This window comes from Lepidochelys kempii, chromosome 14 (assembly GCF_965140265.1).
Source record: "Lepidochelys kempii isolate rLepKem1 chromosome 14, rLepKem1.hap2, whole genome shotgun sequence".
Taxonomy (NCBI): domain Eukaryota; kingdom Metazoa; phylum Chordata; order Testudines; family Cheloniidae; genus Lepidochelys; species Lepidochelys kempii.
Genome location: NC_133269.1, coordinates 43,603,135 through 43,609,617, shown reverse-complemented (window position 1 = coordinate 43,609,617; position 6,483 = coordinate 43,603,135).

Genomic DNA, 6,483 nt, shown 5'->3' with positions numbered 1-6,483 from the left:
AGGGCTCCTGGGTTCTGGCTTTGAGAGGCGAGTGGGGTCTAACTTGCTTCTCCCCCCTCCTGCCTCAAGGGTGCAGGATGGAGCCAGCTGCCCCGCTGGCCTTCAGGGCTGGAGGCTGGGTTAACCCCTTGGCTGCTGCTCTGCCATGAGCTGGAGAGGGGAAGGCGACTCTGTCTCTGCGACCAGGCCGGTGCAGGGGGTCTGTGGGGGGGGTGGGGGGGATCATCACTGGCTGGGGCTGTTCTGCGGGAGGCAGGGGGCGGCTCGTCACCTGCTCTGGGGATCTGCCGATGCAGAACTGGGGTTATTGGCAGCTCCATTGATCGATCCCATCCCCGCTCACTTAGATTCCCATTAGTGCTCTTGGGGGAGGGGAGGGGGCTCCTCTCTAAATTAACCCTCCCGGGGCTGCCTGAGGACTAGGGGCAGAGCTGGGAAAAGAACCCAGGAGTCCTGGCTCCCAGCCCCCCCCCCCCTCTAACCACTAGACCCCACTCCCCTCCCAGAGCTGGGGAGAGAACCCAGGAGTCCTGGCTCCCAACACCCCTCCCCTCCCCAAGCTGGGGTACCCAGGGGCAACCGCCTTACATTGATTACCCATCATGCAGTTCAGTGTGTGTGTGTGTGGGGGGGAGGTCAGAGCCCCCCAGGCGGATCCAGACCCCTTTGCACTGCTGTGCTAAGGAGCCTGTGTAAATATCACAGGGCGCGGGTGAGAAATTTCACACACGGGGAAAAATATTTCCCAGGCATCGATGTAGCCTGGATCTCTGAGCCGCCGCCGCCTTCTGTGGCCAAATTCCACAGCTCAGCAAGGTCCCCCAGGACTCCTGGGTTCCAGTCCCAGCGCGGGGAGTGGGCGATACGGCTTGGCGGAGCCAGGACGCCTGGGTTCTATCCCCAGCTCTGGGAGGGCCGTGGGGTGCGGGGAAGGAAGCCAGGAGTCCTGGGTTCTACCCCTGAGGGAAAGTGGGTGCTGTGGCTCTGGGCCTCAGTTTCCCCACTGGAAGGGGATGGCGCGGGGCTGCATCTGTGTCCCAGGCCCCTTCCCTGCCCCAGGCCGGTTCATTGATCGGTGGCAGCTGCCTTCCTGGGGCTTCTGAATAATTCACCAGCTCCCCCACTTCCCGTGGGGGGCTCATTTCACAGCCTGGCTGGTGAATAATGGATGAACGAGTCCTTGCTCATGGTGGCTGCAGACCCCAAGGACGGGGGGGGGGGCTTCTGCGAACAGCCCGCCTCCAGGAGAGCGGGAGGTGGGGGAGAGGTGAGACCATTCCAGGGATGGGGGGATCCGGTGCCGGGGTTTCCTTTAATCCCCCACCTGCCCGACCCCAACAGGTCTCTCTCTCTGAAGCTGGGGAGGAGGGAGAACCCGGACTGGATCATGAAGGAATCCGGAACCGGCCCACCCCGGGTTCTAGAACAGGTTCTCGGTGCCCTGATCTGGAACGCTGCCCGGGAATTTGGTGGCCTTGAATGGGTGTGTTGTGTGGGGGTTGCCTGCCCCAGCTGGAGCTGTTGATCATGGGAGCAAGGTGTGTGTGTGTGAGTCCCCCTGCCTGTCTCCCTGTTGCGGTGTGTGGTTGTTGCCTTGTGGGTCTGTGTTGCCTTGTGCCTCCGTGCTGCAGGGCACCCCTGTGTCACACTGTGTGTGTTGCATTGCGCATCTTTGTCGCTCTGTGTGTGTGTGTTTCCTGCCGCATCGCTGTGGTCCATGGGGCGCCCCTGTGTGTGTTGGCTTGGGCCCCTCTTTGCGTTCCCGGCATACGTGTCCAGTGTGTCGAGTTGTGCGTATCTCCTGGTGCATCTTTGGGTGCGGGTGTCCTTGTGCATCTCTGTTGCCGTGTGTGTGTGTGTGTGTGTGTGTGTGAGACGCAACCTGAGCAGAAAAACCGGACAAACCAGAAACTTGGGAATGAAAATTGAGACGGAGAAAGGGACTGAATTGGGGGTTGGGAAGAAATGATCTCAGCTGTGTGTGTGTGTCTCTCTGTAGGCCTGTGTGTGTAGTCATCTGTCTGCGTCTCTGTCTATCCCCATATCGCCGCGCCCCCCTCCCCCCAGCCTGTGTCTATATTTAACCATCTCCAGCAGCCAGGAATCTCTGCTGATAAAAACCCACTTGTCCGGCTGGGCCCCCGGCGGCTGCCTCGTCCCCACGCCCTGCTTGGGCTGGGCCCAGCCCGGTGCCCGCTGCTGGCATCGAGGGGCACCAGCAGAGCTGTGAGGGGCCAGGCCAGGGCTGGGGGGCAGGGGGCTTCAGCTGATGGAGCTGGGGGGTGCCCGGGTAGCTCATTATCCGCCCCCCATGGATACATCGCAGGCTGCATGTGCCCCCCTGGAGATGGGCACAGATGGGGAGCGAGAACTAATGAGCGTGGGACGCGCCCGCTGTCTGGGGACGGTGCGGATCTGTGCGCGCGTGAGAGAGAGAAATCAGCGGCCGCAGGGAATCGGGGCGGTGTCTGTCTGCCGCTGTATCTCTCGCTCCTTTTCTGCTTCAAGGTCTCCCTTTCTGGCTGGGAAAAACGAGTTTCGAATCCCTGGGTTGAAAGGTACTCCCTGCCCCCACCCCGTGCTGGAGGGATGTGGGGTGTGAGCCTCCCTCCCCCAAATCTGGGTCAAAATCTCCCCCTTGCATCTTTTATTTAAAAATTCTTGCAGGGTTTTCGCTCTCTGCCCCCCCCGCCCCGCCATTCATGTAAAGTAAAATGAGTTTCAAAACCCCTTTCTCGCTGGGTTAAATGTCGGTTTCAAATACCCTCCTCCCTCTTCTTGCTGGAGAGAGAAGTGAGTTTCTAGTCCTGCCCTCATGCTAGGATAAAGTGAGTTTCAAATCCAGACCTTCTTCCTGGGTTAAAGGTCAGTTTCAAATACGCCTCCTCTTGGAAACACAAAATGAGTGTTAGAGAGCCCCCGACCTCTCTTCTTGGGGACAAAAGACTGTTTCAAATCCTCCCACAGGGACAGTGTGAGTGTTGAATCGCCCCCTTTGTGAGCACACGCTGTATTCTGCCCCTGCCCAAGTCCTCCCCTCCAGTGGGGCAGGGATGCGTGTTAAAATCTCCCCACCAGACTCATGCTAACACTAGGGCGGGGGAGCCTGGAAACAGACCCAGCTGTCCCCTCGCACCACGCTGCTCCCGGCCCCACTCCACCAGCCCGGCAGCCAGGAGATCGCACCTGCTGGGGATGGGCCCCCACCCGCCTGCCACCGAACCCGGCACCTTCCCTGGCTTTGCCGGCAAAGGTGCCCAAGGTGGAGCCGGGACGGGCCCTCAGCAAACAGCTCAGGCCCCGATTCCTATCAACCTGCTGGGAGCCAGGACCTTCGCCTCTGGGGGGGCCGGCTCCCATGGCTGGCTCAGGGACCTGTGTGTGTTGGGGGGGCGGGGGGGGCCTCTCATCCCTGGCTGGGGGATGATCTTGCTGCCTCCTGCAAACTGGCATCAGTGCTTATCTCCCGTCCGACTCAGCTCGGGGCTGCTGGGGGAGGCAGCCTGGGAGCTGCCTAGAGACAAGGGGGAACGTCGGGGCCTCTGCCGGCGCCCCTCACTCCTGACCCCGCAGGGCCTGCTAGCCCAGCCCTGGGCTCCCCCAGCCCTGCCGGTGCCCCTCACTCCCGACCCGCAGCCCCCTGCTAGCCCAGCCCTGGGCTCCCCCAGCCCTGCCGGTGCCTCTCACTCCCGACCCGCAGCCCCCTGCTAGCCCAGCCCTGCCCCCCTAGCCCTGCCGGTGCCCCTCACTCCCGACCCGCAGCCCCCTGCTAGCCCAGCCCTGCCCCCCCAACCCTGCCGGTGCCCCTCACTCCCGACCCGCAGCCCCCTGCCAGCCCAGCCCTGGGCTCCCCACCCCCATCTCTGCCGGTGCCCCTCACTCCCGACCCGCAGCCCCCTGCTAGCCCAGCCCTGCCCCCCCAGCCCTGCCGGTGCCCCTCACTCCCGACCCGCAGCCCCCTGCCAGCCCAGCCCTGGGCTCCCCACCCCCATCTCTGCCGGTGCCCCCTCACTCCCGACCCGCAGCCCCCTGCTAGCCCAGCCCTGCCCCCCCAGCCCTGCCGGTGCCCCTCACTCCCGACCCGCAGCCCCCTGCCAGCCCAGCCCTGGGCTCCCCACCCCCATCTCTGCCGGTGCCCCTCACTCCCGACCCGCAGCCCCCTGCTAGCCCAGCCCTGCCCCCCCAGCCCTGCCAGTGCCCCTCTCTCCCGACCCGCAGCCCCCTGCTAGCCCAGCCCTGCCCCCCCAGCCCTGCCGGTGCCCCTCACTCCCGACCCGCAGCCCCCTGCCAGCCCAGCCCTGGGCTCCCCACCCCCCATCTCTGCCGGTGCCCCTCACTCCTGACCCGCAGCCCCTGCTAGCCCAGCCCTCCCCCCCCGTTCTGCGGGTGCAGCAGACCAAGGCCCGCTGGGCTATTCATGCCCCTTGTTCTATTGAGCCCATTGAAATCTCAGCACAAAGCCGCCGTGTCTGGGACACAAGGGATTCTGGGAAACCCGTTTTTCATGGCATCATGGCTCAGTGGGTAATCCCCCCCCCTGCAAACCCAGCCCCCCTCCCATCACCTGATCCCAACCCCCCAGTGCAGCCAGAGCCTCCAGATTAACCCTCTGCTCTCCAGGGCAGGAGAGGTTGGTGTTCCGGAGGTGTACAGCACCCGGCGCAGGGGGTGCTGGTCTGGGAGGGAGGCGGGGGGCAGACCTTGCCCCTGGCTTGGGGGGTGATAGGAGGCACAGAGGCAGAAGCCGGTAAGGGGCTGCAGTAGAGGGGGATGGAGGGTGGCTTATGGGGGGGCCTGCTCCCCCTTTGGTTGCCGTGAGCACAAGCTCCGAAGCCTGGGCCCCTCTGGTCGCTAAGGTCCTGGCAGGGATGCTTAGACGCCAGGATCGAGCTGGGTCTGCCCAGGGTGTCCCTGCCGCAGCTGCCGGCCACAAGGCCGGGGCTCTGAGACGCGCTATCTCAGAGTTGGGCCCCGGAGGGCACAGGGGGGCTGGCTGGAATGGCAGGTGTCCTGTGGAGAGCTGATGGGGGCAGGGCTGGGAGCCAGGACTCCTGGGTTCTCTCCCCAGCTCTGGGAGGGGAGTGGGATCTAGTGGTTAGAGCCGGGGGGGGGGGCAGGGGCGGGGTGGGCTGCACATCAGGACTCCTGGGTTCTATTCCTATTCATTGTTTCCCTGTCTGGGCTGGGGGTGGGGAATGACCTCCTTGTCAACCAACCCCCAGCGCCAACATGCCCAGACAGGGCCGGGCAGGGGAATCTGCCACACGTAGGGCGGCGTCTCCTGGCAGCTCGGGCGCGGGCGCTGGGCACAACTCTCAGCGCCTCCCTCCCGCTGTTTGTCTCTTTCTTCCCCCAGCCCTCGTTTATCCTCCCCCCCCTTCTCGCTCTCTTCTTCCCTCCCTCTCTCCTGCCTCCCTCCTCTTCTCCCTCAGCCCCCCTGTCTCCCCGCCGGGCCCTTTCCCTTCCCTTCTCTCCTTTCCTCTTTTCCTCCCTGGCTGGCTTAACGTGGCCGCTCCCTGGTTTTCCCCAGGCCTCCGCAAGCTGGAGCCAAGATTTCCCACCTCATGGGATGGGGGGGCGGGGGGAAACATTGGCCCAAAAATCATCGTTTTCCCTCTGCCCGCCCCCGACCTCGCCCTGCTCTGAGTCACCCCAGTGCCAGGGGCCCGGACCTGCCTCAGCAGGTGGAAGGTGCTTTCCAACCCGCTGGAGGACCCAGCTCATCCCCTGGTACCTGGCTGGGGACTGGAAAGAAATCTGTGTCTTCAACCTGCCGCCTCCCCAGCCTGGGGCCGGATCGCGGCTGGCGCCCCCTAGAGGGGACAGGCCCCGTGCCCCATTCCCCGTCCCCCTGAGCCAGCCAATCCCTGCCTGGGGCCGGATCGGGGCTGGCGCCCCCTAGAGGGGACAGGCCCCATGCCCCGTTCCCCACCCCCCTGAGCCAGCCAATCCCTGCCTGGGGCCGGATCGGGGCTGGCGCCCCCTAGAGGGGACAGGCCCCATGCCCCGTTCCCCACCCCCCTGAGCCAGCCAATCCCTGCCTGGGGCCGGATCGGGGCTGGCGCCCCCTAGAGGGGACAAGGCCCCATGTCCGAGTTCCCCACCCCCTGAGCCAGTGAATCCCTGGCTGGGACCGGATGGGAGCCAGCAACCCCTAGAGGGGACAGGCCCCGTGACCCATTCCCCGCCCCCCTGAGCCAGCCAATCCCTGCCTGGGGCCGGATCGGGGCTGGCGCCCCCTAGAGGGGACAGGCCCCATGTCCCGTTCCCCACCCCCTGAGCCAGTGAATCCCTGGCTGGGACCGGATGGGAGCCAGCAACCCCTAGAGGGGACAGGCCCCGTGACCCATTCCCCGCCCCCCTGAGCCAGCCAGTCCCCTGCTCTGGGGCCGGATGGGCACCAGCGCCCCCTAGAGGGGACAGGCCCCGTGACCCATTTCCCACTCCCCTGCGCCAACCTGTTGGAGTTCAAGTTGGTGCCCC